The sequence below is a fragment of the Chrysemys picta genome, chromosome 18 (assembly GCF_011386835.1).
Source record: "Chrysemys picta bellii isolate R12L10 chromosome 18, ASM1138683v2, whole genome shotgun sequence".
Classification (NCBI taxonomy): Eukaryota; Metazoa; Chordata; order Testudines; family Emydidae; genus Chrysemys; species Chrysemys picta.
The window spans coordinates 14,412,643-14,436,210 of NC_088808.1; the positions used below are offsets into that span (position 1 = coordinate 14,412,643).

Consider the following 23,568-nt stretch of genomic DNA (forward strand, 5'->3'; position numbering starts at 1 on the left):
TGGGTGCTTATCCTTTGATGTTTGCCTCATTGTCTCCTCAGCTCCTTTGGAGTGGGGAAGAGCAGCCTTTCTCTCCTTTAACATCAAAGGGCTGGTTGCCTTGAGTGAGATCCGGTTGCTGGAAGAGGGAGGTGATGTGATCTGTGAGAGGAGACAAGTTTCAGCGGATTCCCTTTCATCCTGCGATGCTTTGACATGTCAAATACCTCTGGAGGCCCTGGCAAGTTCAAGCACATTGGCCACTAAGCTTAGCAGTAATAGCCCTATGGTACGTGCTCCGGCATTGCCTGCTAGCGACTCTAAGGGTGTCTAGAAAAGCAGAGATGGGGCTACTGAAGCGGTGCTATGGTTGTGCAGGTATTTCTGTATGGCACAGTGCTGGCTATCAGACTGTCCCCTTGCACCATCCCAGAGACAGAGATGGGCCTGCTCAGAATCCCGTGTCCAAATATTCCTTGACTCTGCAGTGGTCAGAGCCATACTTGGCCCTGGACTCTACCTCTGTAATGGCTCGGATCAAAGCCCGGTATCCAGGCAGCCCTGGACTTTGGGGAGGTTCAGCTCCACCTCCTTATTACATGACTCAGGCGCATCTGGACTCCCACCAATCCGCAGCACCTTACATAACCAGTGACTAAGGCTGAATTCACATTGCCTCCCCTTAGGAGTGCTGTAGTGGTCCCCCACTGAAACCTGCTGCAGAGGGATGGCATTCGTTGCCATCTATGCGGGATGTCACAGCGGTTCTGTTAAAGAAAGAGCACTGAGCCTCATTCCCCACACTCAAAGATGCTCCAGAGACAGAGGCTGGAATGCTGATTCCTACTACCAAGTACAGTCGTCACCCCTGGTATTGCACGAAGAAAGCAGAGAGTTCACCATCGCCCAGTCGGTACTGCCATAGGAGCCCCATTGGGAAAGATCAGGCTTGGGAAGGGGTAACAGGGCAGTATGGAGGAACCCCTACACCAAGTCTGTCTCTAGCCAGGGTGGAGCTCCCTCAATTTTCTATGCATCAAATTTACCCCAATTTATCAAAATGAAGGTTTATGGATTTCCTGGCCCAACAGGAGGTGGCTGTTTAGTTTGGGGGGATTGGATTGACTGGGGAGATGGGGGAGCTGGAGAGCCTTCCAGCAGTTAAAATCTAATCCAGGTTTGCTATGGCCAAAAGGTCCCTGTATCTCTTGATGTCTCTTCAGGTGCCCATGAGAACAAGCTGGCGACCTCAGTCCAGTTCTTAGCAGACAGGTCTCTACATAATAAAAGCCACCCTAGTAGTTGAGACTGGTTAGCTCATTGCTGGCAGTCACAGCAGAGGCTCTGGGTAGGCTGGACCATAAAGAGTCACCTGCTCACTCTTGCTTAGAACAGGAGTACTTGTGGCACCTTAAAGACTAACAAATTTATTTGAGCATAAGCTTTCGTGGACTACAGCCCACTTCTTCGGATGCATAGAATGGAACATATATTGAGGAGATATATATATATATACACATACAGAGAGCATGAAAAGGTGGGAGTTGTCTTACCAACTCTGAGGCCAATATATATTCCATTCTATGCATCCGAAGAAGTGGGCTGTAGCCCACGAAAGCTTATGCTCAAATAAATGTGTTAGTCTCTAAGGTGCCACAAGTACTCCTGTTCTTTTTGCGGATACAGACTAACATGGCTGCTACTCAGAAATCTTGCCTAGAAGAGGACCCTTGAGAACACATGCCCTGTGCATTTTGCAGCAAGCTCAACTTAAGATCTCTCAGTTTCTGTAGCTGAACGGGAATATTGCCACAATTTCCAGCTGTTTTGTGTGTGTGTGGATTAAATACAGAAGTGAATAGGGCACATTCTTTTTGTGTAATTTATGTGGAGATTAAAATCCCTTTATTTTACTCTGCTCCTACCTTGTCACTTTGCCACGTGCTACAAAGTCCTGACCAAGCAAAACTGCATCACAGAAGCAGGTGGGGGTGAACTCAGGTTTGGGCTGTTGGGGATTGAGGGTGATTGGACATTTCTGCTAAAAGTACCAGCAGTGAAACAGTTAATAGGACTGACATTTAATCTGTCATCATTAGGTTTCAGAAGCCACAGCCCAGTTTGATAATAGAGCAGGTCATACCTGTCTCAGAACTATTGCTTCAGGCTGTCTTCAAACTCAGGCAGACATCGCACTGGTTCATGCTCAGTTCACATTGGAAAGGTTTTCTTTGCAACTAGGAAGGCTAGAAGCATTTTTTTTTTAAATGAAAGATTTGATTCTGGAGCCATAGGGGTGGATGCTGCAGTTAATTTTGTAGTCAGCGTATACAGCCCTCTAGGTAAGGTAAGGCGTGCGGGTGGCAGGGGAAGCTAGCACCGTCTTTGCTTGCATAGCACCGGTTATGGCACCTGTTTCTGTCAATTCACCTAGAGATACGATGGCTGCCAACTTCCCCACGGTTGTGTGTATTCCGGAAGATTTAGCTGGATGGCAAATGTCGGAATAGCATGTGCGCTGATGGGAATTTGTGTGTAATTCAAGGGGACAGATGAAGAGAAACAGGGCTCTTGGTCCCAGTTAAGGAGTGAAGACCAAGGGAAATATGGAAACATGTTTTTTTTATTTATTTTAAAGCATGTTCTGTTGAGCTAATAATAATCAAAAGGAAGATCAAGGGGGGAATCTGCAAGATAGATTTACCGTCAATTCAATTAAACCCCCCAAATCCACAGTAAAGCAGCATTAAGAGTCTAACTTAAAACCATAGAGCCCAAGGAAATTGAGAGTTAAAGAGGACACTCCATCTGTAACCTCCCCACTCTTCCTGGGGATCCGAGGACTGTCCAGGCAGTGGGGTTCCTACTGACCCAACCATGACAGTAGGGGTGGAGCTAGGGTGACCAGATAGCAAGTGTGAAAAATTGGGACAAGGGGTGGAGGGTAATAGGCACCTATATAAGAAAAAGCCCCAAATATCGGGACTGTCCCTATAAAATCGGGACATCTGGTCACCCTAGGTGGAGCAGCCGCTCTCTTAAAGCTCTTTGCATACAATTTCCATAGCAATGTCGACATTTGGGCTCAGACTGGAGCCTGGGCTCTGAGATCCCTCCCCGCTCCCAGAGCTCAGGCTCCCGACCGAGCCCAAACATCTACACTGCAATTTTATAGCCCCGCAGCGCGAGCCCCACAAGCTTGAGTCAGCTGACCTGAGTCAGCCATTGGTCTTTGCAGTGTAGACATACCCTAATTCAGGGGTAGTCAATAAGCAGACTGGGGGCCCAATCCGGACTGCCAGATGCTTTTGAACGGACCGCGAAATCTTTTTATTTACGTCTTATTATCCTTTTTTAATTATTTTCTCTGGAATCTGGACCTTGACTATACCTTGGCCAAGAAATTTGGACCTTGACAGAAAATAATTGACTACCCTGCCTGAGTGTTGGTATGACTCTGTTCCCACTGAAGTCAGTGGGAATTTTACCCTTAGGGCCAGTCGAAATATTTTTGTCAAAACAATGTTTTTAAGCAAAACTCAGTGGGTTTTGGTTTTCTAGCACTGGGAGAGATTTCCTGCACACGGTTTTCACAACGTTTTTTTACTTTGTCTTTTTGTTGAAAAGATCCAAACATTTACTTGGGGAAATTTGGGTGGTGGGGTGGGGAGGTTGAAATCTCCTGCAAACTAACTGGCCGCCAGGGCAGAGCACTTTGGAGAACCCCACCTTTACTCCACAGGATCCCAGCAGCAGAGCATGAAGTGTCCAGGGTATTAAGAGAACTGAGCGTTGCCAGGATGCACCAGGCCGATTCTGCTCCCATGACACACGCCGTGGCCCTGATGAGTGGCCAGTTTGCAGCATGAACCATTTCCATGTAATGTGCAACATCCAGTGAGGAGGAGCGTGATGGGAAGCAGGTACTAGGAGTGCCTACGGGTGCAGCTGCAAACTGAGTCTAAGGGGTTCGGAAGGGGGTCCTCACAACGAGATTGTCTGGGAGGATCAGTGAAGAAACTGCAACACTCCCACCCAGTGGGGGTGTGGTGTAGGGGCTAGATGGTTGCATGGTCCACTGGATGGACCATTGGAGTAGGAGTTGGCAGACCTGGATTCTGTTCTTGGCTCTGCCTCTGCCCTATATCTTTTCTACCGATATTGACCCCCCCATTGTAAAGTGAGTTGAGAACTATGGAGGAAAATACTATTATTGGACAGTTTTATTCTCTGCTCTGTCACTGACCCACAACATGTACTTGGGCAGACAACCTGCCTGATTACATCCCCGAACTCCAGCTTCCCCGTCAGGTGAAATGCAGTTATTAATATTGACCTACATCATAGGGATGTTGGGACAATTAATTCATGGCTGGCAAATGCTGGGTGACTGTTAGACCAAAGGCGCTGTATAAATGCAAAGCGTTCTCATTATAACAGTGGGAGTCCTGACTATTTGTGGGCTTTGGGATCAAGCCCCATAAATAATTTTCTTTGAATGCAGGTCTAACGTGGTCGGTGATGTTAATAATTAATAGCGCTGAGCCGGGGCCATGAGTGGGATCTGGAGCTGAGGGGGCCAGGGCGCGTGTGCTTCATTTCAAGGTATTCTGGGGTGGGTCCCTTTGCATCCATGTGATTAGTTTGTGATCTCTTTCAATTGGTGTTGAAACCAGGGATCATAGTGGGAGGTTTTCAAAGGCACAGTTGGGAGCAACGCCCAGGTCCCACTGCTCTTTGTGTCTGTACAAGTCCCCCCCTGTAATTATGAACAATGCTGGCATGCACTGCCAGAGATGAACAAGGCCCCATCCTCAACCACTCTGGAAATGGGGGGGCTCTGGTAACTTGATGGGAGCCGCACACTTCTCCTCCCCTGAGGATATACCTAGACCACCCCTGACAAACTTAATCCTGCCTCAATGCAGGGGGCTGGACTACATGACCTCTTGAGGTCCCTTCCAGCCCTACCTTTCTATGGGTGTGCTCAGTGAGCCAAAGACCATGCAGTGCGCCATGCCCTTGAATAGGGGGTGAAAGGAAGGGGAGAGCCTTGGTCTTTCTTGTCCCCTTCTCTTGTGCCCCTGGCTTGTAGGAGTCTTTTTCTGTCTCAATTGTTATATCAACTCCATAATGATGATTCTACCTTACAGTGCCTCTCATCCCAATGTGCTTCCCAATCAGAACTTTAAACATTCCCAGTAGAAAGGAAGCATCAGTGGAATTCAACCCACAGGCCAGGAAATACCCTGCACAAGTGGAATTTTAAAGGGCCAGGAAGTTATCCACATGCAGCGCCACTAAAATGCAGCCACCTCTGTGGCGGAGGTCGGCAGCCAGCCGGCGTGGTGGTGACGGTGGTGGAAGGAGCTATTGTTGCTTATGGCAAACCCTTTCTCTTGCGTACAAAGCACGGGACCTCAGCGTCTCAGGGTCGTCCCAAACACGTCCCCCACACAAAATGAAGTCCATGGATCACATGCCTGAGGATGATGAAGGGACCTTGCTGTGATGGGAACTTGGGTTTACAATGAATCTGGTATCAGAGGGGTAGCCGTGTTAGTCTGAATCTGTAAAAAAGCAACAGAGGGTCCTGTGGCACCTTTAAGACTAACAGAAGTATTGGGAGCATAAGCTTTTGTGGGTAAGAACCTCACTTCTTCATATGCAAGTAATGGAAATTTCCAGAGGCAGGTATAAATCAGTATGGAGATAACGAGGTTAGTTCAATCAGGGAGGGTGAGGTGCTCTGCTAGCAGTTGAGGTGTGAACACCAAGGGAGGAGAAACTGCTTCTGTAGTTGGATAGCCATTCACAGTCTTTGTTTAATCCTGATCTGATGGTGTCAAATTTGCAAATGAACTGGAGCTCAGCAGTTTCTCTTTGGAGTCTGGTCCTGAAGTTTTTTTGCTGTAAGATGGCTACCTTTACATCTGCTATTGTGTGGCCAGGGAGGTTGAAGTGTTCTCCTACAGGTTTTTGTATATTGCCATTCCTGATAGCTGACTTGTGTCCATTTATCCTCTTGCGTAGTGACTGTCCAGTGTGGCCAATGTACATAGCAGAGGGGTATTGCTGGCACATGATCACATATATAACATTGGTGGACGTGCAGGTGAATGAGCCGGTGATGTTGTAGCTGATCTGGTTAGGTCCTGTGATGGTGTTGCTGGTGTAGATATGTGGGCAGAGTTGGCATCGAGGTTTGTTGCATGGGTTGGTTCCTGAGTTAGAGTTGTTATGGTGCGGTGCGTGGTTGCTGGTGAGAATATGCTTAAGGTTGGTGGGTTGTCTGTGGGCGAGGACTGACCTGCCTCCCAAGGTCTGTGAAAGTGAGGGATCATTGTCCAGGATGGGTTGTAGATCACTGATGATGCTTTGGAGAGGTTTAAGCTGAGGACTGTAGGTGATGGCCAGTGGAGTTCTGTTGGTTTCTTTTTTCGGCCTGTCTTGTAGCAGGAGGCTTCTGGGTACACGTCTGGCTCTGTTGATTTGTTTCTCTATTTCCTTGTGTGGGTATCGTAGTTTTGAGAATGCTTGGTGAAGATCTTGTAGGTGTTGGTCTCTGTCTGAGGGGTTGGAGCAGATGCGGTTGTACCTCAGCGCTTGGTTGTAGACGATGGATCGTGTGGTGTGTCTGGGGTGGAAGCTGGAGGCATGAAGGTAGGCATAGCAGTCGGTGGGTTTTCGGCATAGGGTGGTGTTAACGTGGCCATCGCTTATTTGTACTGTGGTGTCTAGGAATGAATCTGGGTGTTTAGTGCACTAAGCCACCCCCTCTAGTTACCATGGCTCCTTGCAATAGTTCACAACATTGCTGGGGGTGGCAGGAGCAGAGAGCAAACCAACTGAGACATGCAATGAAGAGACCTTTGGACTGGGAATTCTGCTGAGTGGGGGCTGGGAATGCACCCCCACCCCAAATTCTCACTGAGATCAGGCTGGCGTTAGAACATAAATGGGAGACCAGAGTTTCCACCCATCCCCTTTCTGTCCTCCCCCAGAGGTAGGACAGGAGATCAGACAGGTGAGGGATAGCAGTGCTCAGAGGCCTGGCCAGACCTCCCTGTCCTTCCCGCTCTGTCCAACAAGGCACTGACTGGGGCAGGCAGGGGGTGCCCAGTGGGTCTCCAGCTGCCCTGGAGCTCTGGCTCTCTGCAGCGTTGCCTGCGAGCTGCCTGTAGCCCAGCCGGCGTTCACATCGCATTTTCCCATGAAGCCTTCTGAAAGGAGCTTGGCTCCCGTCCAGCCATTAGAAATGGAAATGCACCATCTCCCGGAAAGAGCTTTTATGTCTCTCCCTCCCCCCACCATCAGGGGACTCGCTCCAGCGTTCGACAGCAGGTCTTCCAGTGATGCAGAAACCCAGCGCAGTGGGCTCCTCCACCCCATCCCTCCAGCCCATCTGTTCCAGTGGCCATTCCCGGATCCATCCCATTCAGGAGACCTGGAGTCCTCATCTGTCTCCCCAGTGACTGATTGGCTCGGAGGTAGCCACAACCCCAAGGCTGCTGCTTAGCCTGCAGTCTCCTGAGTCACCCTGCCTAGCAATGGGGCAGGCTTTATGCTGCTTGGCCAGTGACCGAGCTCTGCCTTGCTTCATGGCAGATGGTTTCGCTGTCCAGGGGAATGAGGAGGAAGGCTAGAACCAGTCCATGTGTGGGAAGACTGGGGTGGTAGGGTGGGAAAAGGTGGTTGTGGGGTGATTTTATACCACTGAGAATTACTGTCCTTCACCTGTCACCTCCCACTGTGACAAAGAAAGGTGGGAAGTGATCTGGGATGAGGGAACATGGTGGTATTCAAGGCTTGGTGAACCTCAAGCTGGTTAGATTGTCTACTTCTCAGGGGAGGGAGTATTTGTTCTGTGTTTGTGCAGCGCCTAGTACAACGGAGCCCTGAGCCATGACTGGGGCTCGTAGGTGCTACCACAATGCAAATAATTAATAATCCTAAACCGTTTTCAGCTCTTGAGCCTTCCCCCTCCTTGTAATTTAAGCTCCAGATGGAGCCGAGCAGCAGGGTGAGACTTGGACTGGGATCCCGACTCCCCCGAGGCTAGGAGTGCTCAGTTTACATTCCCACTGAGGCCACTCTCGCGAGAGCTCTGCCTGGCATTTGGATCAGGATCCCAACTTCCCCAGGTCTCAGCAGTGGTTGGATCTAGTGCTCTGGGTTTGGCCATGGGTCTACTGGAAACTCGTTGCTTTTCAAGGGCGGTTTCTGTTTTTAAAAAAACTATGTTTGTTGTAGGTCCAGGGCACCCGTGATCCCAGGCAGGAACGACTGCACAAGTCCCCCGAGTTGGAGTGGGGCAAAGGGGCTGTCTTGTACAAACTATGAAGGGGGCAGGTCTATTTAAAGCGGACTTAATCTCTGCTCCTCTCCTTGCTCCCCAAATCTCTGTGTCTGTTTTTCCACGTGGCTCACGACCTGCCATTTCTCACCCTCTTATTCTTGACATTGGCGCCTTCTCTCTGTCCCCTTCTCCGCTCCCTCATTTCTCTCTGTAGCGGAAGGGGAACTCAACGGCGCTGGAGCTTGTGACAGAGCTAACGTGTGGGAGTGGCTTTGAAATTGGGCAGAACAAATCCCCCTCTCTCTGAAAGTAGTCTAAGGATTGCAGGGGTGCCGGGGCATTCTTAACTCAAGGGAGCAGGTGGCTTTTGGAGGGGGTAGGCAGCACTCATCCCAACTTGGGTACTCTGCTTACCTCTGTACCCCCCACAGCAGAGCTCAGCAGAATGTAGCCAGGCAAGGGCAGATTCCTGCGGGTCAGACCCTGCTGTCCTGCTTGGGTGCTGGGCACAGTCCTTGCACATGCTGCTCGACAAGGAGATTTTGCCGGTGAGACACCAGCTCCCCCAGACTTCCTGTGGGAGGCCTCTGCTGGCAGAGGGGGGGCTGGAGTGTTTGCACAGTGCCCCCCCTTGCTGAATGCACCAGAGAGGGGTGCAAAGCACAGTCCCTGGCTAACACATTGGGGAGGGAAGGGAGAATCCTCCCCTGCTCCCGGACCAAAGCTCAACAGCTGTCCAGGAGTCGGGCTCCCTTAAGCTTGGGAGCAGGACTCCTGCTTTCCTCTGCGGATTTCAGGCAGGGCCGGCTGGTTCCTTTGACCTCCAGTGCTGCTGTGCAAATGCAGCCTGCAGAGCCGATTGCTATGAGCCTGCCGGTCCTCAGCCCCTCAGCCGCATAAGCCTGGCATGGCTCCCTGCCAGAGCTAGCAGCCTCTGGCTGGAGGGAGACAGGCTGGGAGATGTTGCCTCCAGGATCCGGTGGGACCGGCTGCACCCTGACTGACCCGGGAGATATAAGGGGGGGGGATTAAATCCCCGGCCCTGCCCCTTCAGCACCCCGGGCAGGGTGAGCAAAGCACGCATGGGATAAAGCTACCAAGGAGGGGTGGTGGTGCTGAGATGCAGTGGTGGGAGGAGTGGGGGGGAGACCCAGCTCTCTAGAGTAGCTCCTGTTTGCAGAGTGCTTTGAGATCCTCTGACTAAAGGCCCTGGAAAGCAGCCCCGGGGATTTGCTTAGTCTCCTGTAAACAAAGGGGTGGGGTGTGGGGGAGCAGACAGAAGAGAGAGAGGCTGGGAACTGGACCCATTCTCCCCCGCCACCCTGTGTCCCGAGGTTCATTCGTGACTCAGTTTCCAGCTCTGTTGCAACCCTGGCAGGATTCTCTCCCCCCACCCCCCACTTTCCCTCCCTTATTTATTTAACTTTTAAAACCCCTCTCTTCCCCTTGCAGGGGACATGGAAGTAGAGGGGACAAGAGAGGAGCCAGCCTGGTAGTATCACCGGCAGCAGAAGGAGGGAAGGGGTGGGGGTGGGACAGTTCCCAACCCATTAGCAAGAGGGAGTGAAGTTTAGCCCAGCTTCAATGTACAGGGGAAAACCCAAGGCTCATCAAAGGAAAGCCAACACTGCCCCCGTGTGCCAGTGCAGGGGTACTGCAGGAGCCAGCAGAGGCTACCTGCGCTCTGGTGGTTCCACGTGGGGGGAGGGTGGTTGGGTTCTGCTGGAAGTGGCAGTGTTAGGGGGTCCGTCTGAGGGTCCAGCTGTGCAGCTGCTGTCCGGGGGGAAGAGGGAGACCGGCTAATGGGGTTGTACAGTGGTGCTGGGTAGGGCATTAGCCTGTCACTTCTTGGGAGCTCTGCATTCAAATTCTGCCTCTGGTCGCCCTCATGTTAGTTGGATGACCTGGTCTCAGGCCCCATTTGCCTGTGTCACTAAAGCACCAGACAGTTCTCCGGATGCTGGAGGGAGTCCAGGGCCGGCAGCAGCAGGGAATGCTGCAGGTCGTGACTGAGGGGCCTTGGCAAAGCTAATAATACTCACCGATAGGAACGTTGCCGCTGTGAATGGCCTGCGGAGATCCCGCAGAGGAACGGTGTGTCTGGGAGCCCAGGACAGGCACGGCACGGGGCTGCTGCAGAGCCGGAGGGGGGTGAATTGGCAGAGCTGCAGGGGGGTGAGTTTAGCTGCTGCTGCATTAGTCCTTCGCTTTCAGTTATTCCTCTTACCCAGCCCCAGCTCAAGCTCACATGTCTGGCCAGAAAGGGGCCATTGGCTCCATGCACTGCAGGGGTAAATGGGTGCAACTGCACCCACGTCAGGGGAGAGTCCCCTTTCCATGTCAGTGGGGAACTTGGCTCATTGTAGCCACTTATTGCTCTGCTGGGGAGAGCTCTGGACCTGGGTACTTTACTGCCCCCCTCTCCCATGCACATTTGCAGGCCTATTTGGAAGAATCACAAACCCAGCCTCTTGGACTGCCCAGTGCCCAGCAGGGGCCGTTCTGGACTCCCCCTGTGGAGAACGTCAGGCTACATGCCAGGCTCCTGAATGCTAGACACAGTGATTGCACAGCAGCACCTCCTTCCTGACAGGTGTGACAGCTATCCGTCAGTCCCGTTGGTATGCCAAGGTATAGTTGACCCCCATGCCGCTTGGATGTCCTGATGAGCCCAGGAGAAAGGGCACCAGCCACGGGCAGTCAGTCCGGGAACACGATGGCCTCAAATCCCCGTAGAGTTTAGATGAGACAGTGAATGTTAATGAAACAGCTGCTGACTGTATGGTTTATTTGTAAGGTTCAGCCTTTGCAAATGCAGAGGATGCGCACAATCCACTCAGACGCACATGTATACACACCCACTCTCTCTCTCTCTGTGTGTATGCATGCGCGCACACTCACACTTTATCCAGATGCATATATGTATGGACACACACCCTCCTTCCCGATGCATGTACACACACATATGCACACACGCTCTGGCCAGATGCACGTACATATTCACTCATGCACACTCATACATTCACCCAGAAGTCTACCAGGATGGAGAGAGAGAGAGAGAGAGAGAGAGAGAGAGAGAGAGACACACACACACACACACACACACACACACACACACACACACACACACACACACACACACACACACACACACACACACACACACACACACAGCAGCAGTGGAATCTCTCTGGGCTGTGTTACTCCCCTTGGCTGTATTTTCCCGTGTCATCCCTTTGGCAAGGGCTGCTCTGAAGTGTGAGCGATTGTTCCTTCCAGTGGGCTGTCTCCAGCCTGGCCCTTTGTTTCCAGGAATGGGTGTTGTGATGTTTCTGTTGCTAGGAAGGCGGTTGTTAGCGGATGGCTGCGGAGTCCTGTCCTGTACCTGGCAGGGCTCTGAAGAACTTTCCTAGGCTCTGCCCCTTGCCCGCACAGCCGCCTGCCGCGCAGGTTGCCTGGTAACTGGAGGCAGCCTTGCTAGCAGTGGAGTTGGAGGCTTAGGCATGGTTGCGCTTGAGTGGCTGTGCGGAGCCAGTGCTCTGGAGCCCTGCGGGGTTTGATTCCCTCCTGTGTCTGCAGAGAAGGGAAGTTGAAAGGTACCAGGGCCCAAGCCCCTCGGGGCTCAGCCCCACCCTGTCACAGCAAGCCACTTCCGGCTCTGGCAGCTGCAAGGCTGTGCTTCCCCACTGGACCTCGGCAATGCAGGGCCTGCTCCTGCTCCCACCAAAGTCTGTGGGTTCTAGTGGTTGAGTTCAGTGATTTTAGCCCAGGGTGTCCTCCCTCTGCCTCATCCCCACAAGAAGAGCTGAAAGGGCTGTTGCTAGGGTTGGAGGGCCTGGTGTCCAGTTTTCAACCAGAAAGTCCGGTTGAAAAGGGGACCTGACGATGTCTGGTCAGGTCTACTAACTGGACACCTAAAGTCCAGTTACTGCGGGCAGGGGAGGCAGGGAGACACCAGGTCATCACCCGCACCAGCCCCTACTCAGCCAGGGCCACATCCTACCTGCATCCAGCGGCTGCAGCTCCCAGCCCCAGCTCCGCAGGGAAGTTCCTGTGGACCCCGGTTGGGGAGGGGAGGGGAAAAGCAGTGAGCGACAGGGAAGGGGGGAAGTGGAGCAAATGTGGGGTGGGGTCTTGGGGGTAAGAGGCATGGCAGGGGCATGGCAGGGAAGACTTGGGGGGATGAGGTGGGGCAGGGCCGGGGAGGTTCCGGCAACTCTGCCTGTTCCTGATCACACTCATATCAGTGTAAACCAGGAATAACTCCACCCTTAAACCCAGGGTGAGATCAGAACCAGCCAGAGCTGGAAAAGGCCCATTCCTTTAGCTGCTGTCCCAGGTCTCCATCAGTATCACACCTTGCTGCGCTCCCAGTGCTCTGCCAAATCTGGTCTGACAGATGCACGGCCAGGAAGCTTTTCATGCTCCCCAGTATCGCAGTTTCATCCTCTTGTTCTTACACCCCCGCACTCACCCACCTCCATGGCAGCCGAGGTTTAGCCAAACTCTGCATGTTTAATTCTTTGGATCTTTTCTTCACCAGTTTGCCCTGCTCTTCTCCGAAGTTCCTCCAGTTCAGCTGGATCTTAGGTGTCCAGAGCTGAGCACAGCATGTCAGGGGCAACCTTACTACAGCTCAGTAAAAAGAGACTAACTCCTCCAGGCGCCATCAGGAGATACCTTGCTGTAAACAGCCCAGAATGACGGTGGCTTTGATTGTGTGGCTGCATCACACTGCAAGTTGTTATTTGTATTTGTAGTAGTGCCTAAGTGCCCCAGTCATGGACCCGTTGTGCAAGGTGCTGTACAAACACAGAACGAAAAGACAATCCCTGCCCCAGTGATCTTATGATTAGGCTTGGCAGGGTCAGATTTTGATGGGTAAATGTCGGTAAACGTCAATTTTACCGTATACACACAAACCCACGAAAAAATATATCCATCAATGATCATCGAAATGTATAGATAGGGAAAGTAAGAAAAATGCTGCTTGAGAACTTATAGAAGTTTGATTTAAGGATATTTACTTTGTCTATTTTGACATGAGCCATTAACAATTTGTGTTTTAACGGTTATAGAGCTTCAACTTTGAATAGCTCTGTGTCTATGGTCATTAAATAATTATTGTCTGACCCTCCCCTTGTCTGATCCCCATAATTTCCCGCAACTGTGAAAATTAAAGCAATAAAATGAGGAAAAATGCTTAATTTTGCGCAACTGTGAACATTTAAAACAATTAAAAATGCTTACAAATAAATGTTGATATCATCTGCCAAAATTATTATAAAAGTAACTATCGAATTCTGCCAAGCCCACTTAAAATCTTACAACCTTGCAAGAGGTAATAGATGGAGACAGACACCCAGACGGGGAGCAAAGGGAAACACTGTTGTTTGACATGATGGGCAGCGATTCCAGCATGCCAGCTGCCTTTCTGTTGTCAAGTTTTTTGTAGGCATCCTGGCAAAGGGAAGTTGTAAGGGGGAATTTGCAGGACAGAGAAGTGACTTTGCGGATGTTTATAGGGAGCTCCTCCCAAGCACGAGGGGCAGTTTGGGAGAAATCATGCTGGTGCTTGTTTGACAAGGTAATAAATGGACGATAGCGGCTGGTCAGTGGCCCATCGGCAGGAGTCGACTTCTTGACAGTGTATGATGTTCATACCTAGTTCATTGTCCAGTATGACCCTAATGTTGCTGTCACTGTTACCACTCTGCAAGGATCTCCTTTCTATTAAATAGCAGTGATTTTAGCTTCCATTTGTTCAGTCTAGCTCTGCCCATATTTCTATCCTCTCTAGCTCCCTTTGCATTATGTCTCTGTTCTTGCTTCTTTTCTCATCACTCCCCAATTTGAGATCCTTTCCCAGTTCAGTTACTGTGCTATTGACCCCCAGTTCCAGTTCTTTAATGAAGATTTCACGTAAGACCAGCCCAATACTGAACCCACAGCATCCCACTGGCCATCTCCCCACAGCATATTGCATTGCCATTTATCATCAGCCCTGGCCTAGTGGGTAGAGCACTGGTTTGGGACTTAGGAGACCTGGGGTATATTCCTGGATCTGCCACTGGCCTGCTGGGTGACCATGGGCAAGTCACTTCTCTGCCCCGAACCTCAGTTTCTCCATCTGTAAAATGGGGATAATGATACTAACCTCTTTTGTAAAGTGCTTTAACATCTACTGATGAAAAAGTGCTATATCAGAGCTGGGTATTACAGTACTATTGTTATTACAGCCTTTCAGGTAGTTTTCAGTCACCAAGACAGTGTGTAAAAGCTAATTTGAACTAATTTTTTCCACATAAGGTTTAGTGAGATACCATGTCAAATGCCTTACTGAAATCCAATATTTACGATATCTGCTACTTTCGTGATTCAATCAATAAAAATTTCATAAGAACACAAGAGCTGTCATATTGGGTCGGACCATGCTCGATCTTGCCCACCCAGTCTCTGATAGTGGCCCATATAGAGCTTCAGGGGGAGTTTATAAAACAGGACAATTATGGAGCGATCCACCTGTCTTTCACTACCAGCTTCTGGTAGTCGGAGGTTTAGGGTCACCCCGAGCATGGGGCTCTGTCCTTAGCCATCTTGGCTAATAGCCATGGATGGACCTATCCTCCATGAACTTATCTAGTTCTTTTTTGAACCTAGTTATATTTTTGGCCTTCACAACATCCCATGGCAATGAGTTCCACAGGTTAGTTGTGCACTGTGTGAAAAAGTACTTTCTCTTGTTTGCATTAAACCTGCTGCCTATTAATTTCATCAGGTGACTCCTGATTTTTGTATTGTGGGAAAGGGTAAATAACACTTCCCCACCGCACACCATTTATGATATTATAGCCCTCGATCATATCAGCCCTTAATCGGCTCTTTTCTAAGGTGAACCACCATAATTTTTTTAATCTCTCCTTGTATGGAAGCCGTTCCATATCTTTGGTCACCTTTGTTACCCTTCTCTGAACCTTTTCCCGTTCCACTATATCCTTTCTGATATGGGATGACCAGGACTGGACACTGTATTCATGATGTGGGTGCACCATGGATTTATATAGTGGCACGATGATGTTTTCTGTCTTAGAAACTATTAGGATAGAAAATAACATATTGTTAACCTTTTTGACTGCTGCTGCGCATTCAGTGGGAAGTTTTCAGAGAACTATCCATGGTGACTCCAAGATCTCTTTCTTGGATGGTAATAGCTAATTTAGAGACCATCATTCGATATGTATAGTTGGGATGATTTTTCCAATGTGCATTACTTTGCACTTATCTATGTTTAATTTCATCTGCCATTTTGTTGCCCGGTCATCACTTTTGAGAAATCCCGCTGTAACTCCTCGCAGTCTGCTTTGGACTACCTTGAATAATTTTGTATAGATTGCAAACTTTGCCACTACACTGTTCAACCGCCTCTTCCAGATCATTCATGAATATATTGAACAGTGCAGATCCTTGAGGGGGACCCTGACGTTCTTCTGATCATTTATTCCTACCTTTGTTTCCTCTCTTTCAACCAGTTACTGATCCATGAGAGGATCATCCCTCTTATCCCATGGTTACTTAGTTTCCTTAAGAGCCTTTGATGAGGGACCTTGTCAAAGCCTTTTTGAAAGTCCAAGTACACTATATCAACTGGATCACCCTTATCCACATGCTTGTTGATTCCCTCAAAGAATTCTTATAGACTGGTGAGCAAGGGCGGCTCTAGCTTTTTTGCCGCCCCAAGGATGGCAGGCAGGCTGCCTTCGGCGGCATGCCTGCGGGAGGTCCACCGGTCCTGCGGCTTCGGCGTACCCGCCGCTGAATTGCCGCTGAATCCACGGGACCGGCGGACCTCCTGCAGGCATACCGCCGAAGGCTGCCTGACTGCTGCCCTCGCAGGGACCGGCAGGCTGCCCCCCGCGGCTTGCTGCCCCAGGCACGCGCTTGGAGCGCTGGTGCCTGGAGCCACCGCCGCTGATGAGGCATGATTTCCCTTTACTAAAGCTGTGTGATTCTTCCCCAACATATCATGTTTATCTATGTGTCTGATAATTCCTTTATTTACTATAGTTTCTAGCAGTTTGCCCAGTACTGAAGTTATGCTTACCATCCTGTAGTTGCCAGGATATCTTCAGGAGCCCTTTTTAAAAAACAGGATTACATTAGCTACTTTCCAGTCATTTGGTACAGAGGCTGATTTTAGTGATAGGTTACATACCACAGTTAGTAGTTCTGCAATTTCATATTTGAGTTCCTTCAGAACACCAAAGTTATCTGGCATGATTTGTTCGTTAGAAACCCATTTCGTTATCCTCCAGATGTGCTTGCAGATTTTTTTCTCTTAATATTTGGTCCATGAAAGTTTTAAATTAGACTTAAAAGATGGTAATTGCCAGAATCATTCTGTTTTCCTATTTTGAAGAGTGGTACCACAATTGTTTTTCTCCAACACCCGGTTACCTCCTCAGTTCCCTGCTTCAGAGAAAAGTGCAAGAATCCAGAAGTGGGAAGTTAAGGATTAACCTGTCCATGAAGGAAGTTTCTTCCTAACTCTCTCAGTTAGAGGTGTGAAGATGTGCGTACAGGTTTGTGCGACAATGCGGGGAGTGCAACTGCATGTGCTTGCGGTAGGGCATGTGAGTATGTTCATATGTGTTGAACATGTGAACAATTTAAAGCATGTTTTCTCATTCCTTAGAGATGGGCCAAAACCTCACATCCCAACATTTCCCCCACAAGTCTGGCTCTGAATCCAGATTTTATGGTTCAGGTCAGAACTCTGGATCCCAACACTCCTGAACTTTAGAATCCCAAACTTAGTGGACATAGCTTTTCCCGAGTTTACTGAGCCCAAGTGTCTGAGGTGACTGACTCCACCTTGGTATGTTGTGGGTTGTTGTTCTTATTTTGGGGATCACAAGTTGTGCTTCGTTTATCAGCAGTGGACGCGGCAGGGAATGGCCTGGACCTGCTGGTGTTTCCCCACACCACACTCTGGTTTGCACATGGCCACGAGGGCCTTTCTGATTTTGGTGCAAAACAAGCATTTTTTTGGAGTGTACCCTTCCTGATGAAAAAATAAAATGATGTACATTTATTTTAAAAAGACACACCCTATGGAACACTGAGGCTGAAGTGCTGCTTTCTTATTGGTTACTGAACCTGTCAGTGATTCCTAGGGAGAGACGAATACTGTTAACAGAACCCTGTATCCACGGTAACATGTGACTGAAACTTTCCAGCAGAAGGTAATTTCTTTGATTTTTATTTTTTATCATTTGCTTTATTTCCCTGGAATGACCCATGGCACTGGCACTCAATGACTGGCAGGGAGGGAAGATGGTCAGGGATCAAGTCTGGCACCTGGAAGACCCGAGTTCAATTCCCTGCCCATGTGGGACCTGGGGTGTTGTCTCTTAGGTGCCTAAGTCCCAGGTTTAGGCTCCACTGTGCGCTGCCCTCACCTGCAGGCACCGCCCACTGCTGCTCCCATTGGCCGGGAATGGGGAACCGCAGCCAATGGGAGCTTCGGGGGTGGTACCCACAGGCGAGGGCAGCATGCAGCGGAGCCACCTGCCCCCAACCCCCCCCCCAGGAGCCACTGCCGGACATGCTGGCCACTTCTGGGAGCAGCGTGGGGCTAGGGCAGGGCAGGGAGCCTGCCTTAGCCCTGCTGCGTGCCGCTGCCACCCCAGAGCTGCTCGAGGGGCTGCACCCCAAATCCCTCCTGTACCCCGCATCCCAGCCCCCTGTCCTGAGCCCCCTCCCACACTCCACAACCCCTCCTGCACCCCGACCCCCTGACCTGAGCCCCTTCCTGCACATCACACCCCCTCCCACACCCCACACTCCCTCCCACACCCCAACCCCCTGCTCCAGCCCTACATTCATGGCCCTGCATACAATTTCACCACCCAGATGTGGCCCTCGGGCGAAAAAGTTTGCCCACCCCTGTTCTAAGGCCTTCCTTCCCGTTCATTGTACAGGGGCCGAGGCGCTGAACTCGGGCTTTGTGAATCACAGTTCCTGGGATTTTCTGGGCTCCTAAAATCAGGTGCTGCCATGCTCAGCATGGCAACACCTCAATCCCTTTGTGAATCCGGGTCTTGGTCTCTCTGCCTCAGTTCCCCAACTGTGAAATAGCTCTCCCCTACCTCACAGGGACGGTGCGAGCTGCTCAGATACTGTGGTAACGGGCCATGGAAGTACCTGTGCTAGTGACGGCTCACCCTGGGCCATCGCTCACTTAGCTGGTAGATAAGCATTAAAACCCCCTACTAGTCAATATTGAAAAAACAAAGACCCCGAGCAGCTTTACAGAATCACAATATGTGAACATACTTTTTTTCCCATCTCCTGCTGATAATAGCTCACCTTAACTGATCACTCTCCTTATAGTGTGTATGGTAACATCCATTGTTTCATGTTCTGTGTGTGTGTGTGTGTGTGTATATATCTATCTATCTATCTTCCTACTGTATTTTCCACTGCTTGCATCCGAAGAAGTGGGCTGTAGCCCACAAAAATTAGTTAGTCTCTAAGGTGCCACAAGTACTCCTGTTCTTTTTGCGGATACAGACTAACACGGCTGATACTCAGAAACCTGTCAATACTCAGTTGTGCAAGTGGAGAAACTTGGCACAGAGCTGTGACATGAGGTGATGTGACTTGCCAGAGGTCACTCAGTCAGTGGCAGAGCTAAGGGCAGAAGCCAGCTTTTCTGACTTCCAGTCCAGGACCATACCCTCTGCTCCAGGATACCTCCCCTCCTAAGAACAGGAAGTTTGCCCTGGTGCCCTTCACCCAAATTTTCCCTTCCTTGCCCTCTTTGTTCATCGATGTGCACGAATTGGCCACCGCTCTCCACCCCACGGGCAGCTGCATTTCAGCAGTGCTGCGCCGAGAGAGACCAAGGGGCCAGATGCGCTTTACTAGCTTGGGCAGCGCTAGTAAAGCTCACCGTGCCAATCAAGCGTTCGCAAATCGGATTGCACGGGCATGGGCTGCAAACACCCTCTGGGGCCCTTAAGGCTGGGGAGTGAGACAGAAACCACCACGCAGAGGTGCAAAGGGCCACATTTCCAGAGGCGCTGGGCGCCCACACCAGCCCAGGCCTCAGTCTGAGCTGTGTGTGCTCTGACAACAGCCCTCACTCTCCGGCCATCCTCAACCTGCCTGGGTCCCATGGTGCTATTTCCTACAAGCCTTCGTGCCTGGTGGCTCTGCCTTGGTCCGGAGAGGGAGGAAGGGGCAGAGCCCAGCAGGGGAGCTAGAACAGCTCTCTCACTCCCCTGCCTTTCTCCCCTCCCCCTGGTAGGTGGCTCCCTGCTGTAACCTGGAATAAATCTCTCCCCCTGGCCCTGCTGGGAGGGATTTTCACTCTGAACTATTTAAGGAAATTACGCTCGAGCGGAGGAGGAGCAGGCAGGCCAGCGTGCAGCTGCTGCTGCAGGAGGGGGGGAAATCCAGGGGTGCATCGCTGCTGCTGGGACGGGAGGAGACCCCCGATTCCCCCCCCCACCCCCAGCTGCTCAGGCGCTGCAGACCCGGGGTGAGTTCGCACCGGGGGTGGGGAGGAAGCTGCAGCAGGTTCCCCAGGGAGGGGGGAAGCGGGCCTGCCCTGGTCGGTTCCCCCGAGGCCCTGGGCTCGCTGCGTTCCCCCGGCCGGCCCGGCCCACGTGGCGCGGGAGCGGAGAGGCAGGCGTGCTGGGTGACCCGGGGGCACCTCCTCCGCTCCGGGCCTGGAGAGAGAAGCCCCGCCCGCTGTAGCACACCCCCCCCCCGGTGCTCCCCGCCTCTCCCCATCAACCAGGAACCCCCAAACCACGCTCCCGGGCCCAGGCTCCCCCAGACACCCCATGCACCAGCGGCCCCAGGGCCTCCCAGGCAGCCGGACCTCTGCGTGGGCACCAGGTCCTCCAAGCAAGAGACCCTGGCACATGGGGAAGGCTTCGGTCCTTGGTTGCTAATGCCAGGCTGATCGTCTCAGGGCCCTGGCCACAGGAGACTCATTCGCCCTACACACAGCAGGTGGAAATCTAGGGAGCGCGAGCTCGGTTCCCCTGGTGAATCTTCAGGATTTGGGGGTAACCTCAACGGGTGTGTGTGTGTGTGTGTGTGTGTCAAGAGTCCTGGCTGAGCTTATTTGTAAGGGGAGCTGGGAATCTGGGAAATCCCCACCCCAAAGCTCAAAACGCGGCTTTCCTCCTGTAAATGGTCAATAACGTCACATCAGGTATGTGTGCGCCCCTGTGCACCCCATGGTCAGGGTGTGTGTGCCCACGTGCACGCGCACACCCCTCTTTGTGTGGCTTGCATTATGGGACATCTCAGTGCTTTGAGCTCCTCAGATGAAAGGGGCTCTGTAGGTGCAAAGTATTATTTCTTAACCACACTGCTACGTACTGTTTACCTGGGTCCGTGGCCTGGGGACCTGTGTCTCGTTCCCCTGCCTTTAGCAATCTCACTTAATACATTGGTGAGTTGAGCACTTAGCTTGTGCCTGTAGACATGGCCTAACAGTGGCACAGCTGTGCCGCTGTAAGAATGCTCATGTAGCTGCGTTATGCCAACGTCGACATAAAACCAGCTCAACGAGCGCTATGCTGGAGAGCATCTCCCGCGGGCATAGCGCTGTGCACATGAGTGCTTTTGCTGGCAAAAATTACATCGCTCAGGAGGGTGGTTTTTTCCCCACACCCCTGAGCGACGAAGTTTTGCTGACATAAGTGCAGTGTAGACATGGCCTTAGAGTCCGTGTTGTGCCCTTCTGCTGAGAAGCGGGTGGAGTAGACGAAGTCCACTGAGGATTTGCTTCCCTGAGCCATCTTGCCAGGAGGGTGGGGTGGGGGGTAGGCCTGGTTTGCCCTTTCATAGAGCAGGCAGGAGGTTCAGCCTTCTTAGTCCACTGATACCCCAAGATCTGCAGAGAAATTGCCACCCACCCAGGGCCTCCACATTGCTCCCCATTTCTTCCTCTCCCCTTCGGCAGCATGGCTCCCCTGTGCTCGCTGCTGATGCCTACCTGTGAATGCTTTTGTGAGAAGGGGGTATCACTGCATGGAGGAGGTTGCTGATGGGTTCAGCATTGTCTTGCATGGGGCAGTCCCTGTGCGCTTGCAGGGGATGGGGTTGGAGGCTAAGTGGGGGAGGATATTGGAGAGCTGCTGTGAATGGGGACTTACTCCCCGGAGGCTTGGATCCCCACTGTGCCTGGAAGTAGAGGCGCCTTCCCTCCCATCTCTGGAGGAGCTGTCATCTCCCTGTATGCCCCCAATCTAGCCTTCTGGCATTTGCTTCTTTAGCTGATTTGTGCATCTTCTGGTTGTTACTCTTACGCCCCAGGGGTCTTTAATTGGCAAGGAGAGGGGGTGTTAAACCTCCCAACCATGTACATAGCCACATCTTTCTGCTCTGTGCGCTGAGGAGGGGCACAAGGGTTTGGCTTTTCAGTCGTCTTCTGCATCCTGTATGAGGGTGCCTGAAGGGGCATGCCGGATTTCTGCCTCTGGGGCATGTTCACTTCTAGCTTCCCCAGCTAGGCAGTGCCAGGCTCTCCCGATGAGCAGCCACACCGCAGGCTGGGGAATGCAGTGTGCCGCTATTCACTGGGGACAGAGTTTTCACACTCAGTGCGTGAATTTAGGCACCTAAATAAAAGCTGCTGGATTCACACTGTTTTAGTAGGGGCTGTGGGTGCCCAGCCCCACTGATAGTTGGGTCTAAACACGGATCCAAGTTTGAAAATGTGGGGCCGGCTTGAGGAGATAGGGCGGGGGAACCTTCACTGAAAAAGCACAGTTGTCTGCATCGCCGCAGTGCCCTAGGCCTTTTGGTTGGTGGTGCAAGGGACAAAAAGGTTGACCAGCCTTAGCTTTGTACACCGTTCTGGGGTTGCCTTTCACATGAGAAGGATGTGGTTGGAGCCTGAGTTTATTTCCACCTGCTGAGTCTAGCAAAATATGGATCTGTACTTCTGCACCCATGTAGCGCCAGTAATGGGGAAAACTCTGATGGGGCCTGGGCGGGCGTCTCTACCACTGCACTGACTAATATGGCGGTAAAACACCCTGTGTGCTGTTTACTCTATAGCTCCCTCTGCTGGTTCGGCTGCCCTCGGGGAGAATTACATTTCCCCATGTACTGGCAATCAGAGGCCTTGGCTACACTATAAGGGTATGAGTGCCTGGGGCCAAGCCGGTTACCCTCCAGAAGAGAGTGGTTGAAGGGGGTTCAGTGTTTCAATCTGACTCTTACTGCGGTAGGAAGGTAGAACAAATCCGCTCTCTCCTGAGAGTGCAGTGACTCCTCTGACCAGTGAGGGCACGTAACAAAACAGCATCATGCAAATGCCCCTGGCATGCCAAGTCAGGCGCTTCTTCAGGTGAAGCACCACTTGGTTGGTCTTTCTGAGAGCCATGTATTGAAACGTTGAACTCTTGGGTCTTGCCTAGGCTGGGATTTTAGCCACTGGGGTAGCTGCAAGAGTGAAAGCCCCTAGGGCAGACATGGGTCCACTTGGCCAGACCCTGCCCGGACTTACACCCTGTTGTAGGCAGGATTTTGACCAATAGCAGGGAAGATGTGGTTTCATGTTCTCTGCCCTGGGATTGCTGGCACCGTCTGGGTATAGAGTATACTCAGTGCTCGTCTGGTTGTAAACCTGGAACTACCCTGGCATGCAAAGAGGCAGCAGATGTATATTTAGCGGATTCTGTCACACTCCTGCATGCTCATGTGACTGGAGTGCTGGCTGCTGGGGTCGAGTGCAGCGTGCATTCTTTGGCCTGACAGCTGGAGATAGGGGCCCTGGAGATAGGAGCCCGGCTGCAGGACCCGCCCTTTGGCTTTGGGCCGCCAGTTTCACATGACAGCACCAGAGCAGCGTCCCAGGAGGAAGCTGCTGGCTGCCACAGTTGTCACCTGTGCTCCTGGCACTCAGGTGTCCTGCATGCTTGTGAAATGCCTGCGTGGATGCCAAGAGGAGGGAAGGTCCTTAGGAGGAGGGCTTGTTGTGGGAACTCACTGGGGACCAGGCAGCAATGACTTGGGCATCTTTCTTTCCTTCTTTTGGGAGTCAGACACAGGCCTCCAAACACTGATACTCCCTCTTCCCATCAGCCTGAGCAAGGAGGCATGCAGAGAGGGGCCCCATTCCCTGCAGTGATTCGGGGGCAGATCTGAGCAGTGGATCCTAAAACAAACAAACAAAAAAAACCCACCTAAATTCTCCTCAGTTTAACACCAGTATCTCTGAGTTGTGCTCAAGTGTCTTTGTTTCCCTACGTACCTGATCT

At 51.5% G+C, this 23,568-nt stretch overlaps 1 protein-coding gene across 5 annotated transcripts in view; it reads left to right on the forward strand.

Annotated features, from left to right (window-relative positions):
- The window catches only part of NTMT1 (N-terminal Xaa-Pro-Lys N-methyltransferase 1), a 121,432-nt gene that overhangs the window by 91,186 nt on the left and 6,678 nt on the right, over nucleotides 1-23,568 (forward strand). The window contains exon 1 of one of the 5 annotated variants that reach the window (XM_005293362.5): nucleotides 19,515-19,823. The exons of 1 other annotated variant lie outside the window; for it this stretch is intronic. The gene's annotated coding sequence lies outside the window, so the exon portion shown is untranslated. Of the gene's footprint in view, nucleotides 1-19,514; nucleotides 19,824-23,568 lie in introns of those variants that run through there. 3 more of the 5 variants (XM_008169198.4, XM_024106089.3, XM_065572657.1) reach the window with 3 other exon arrangements.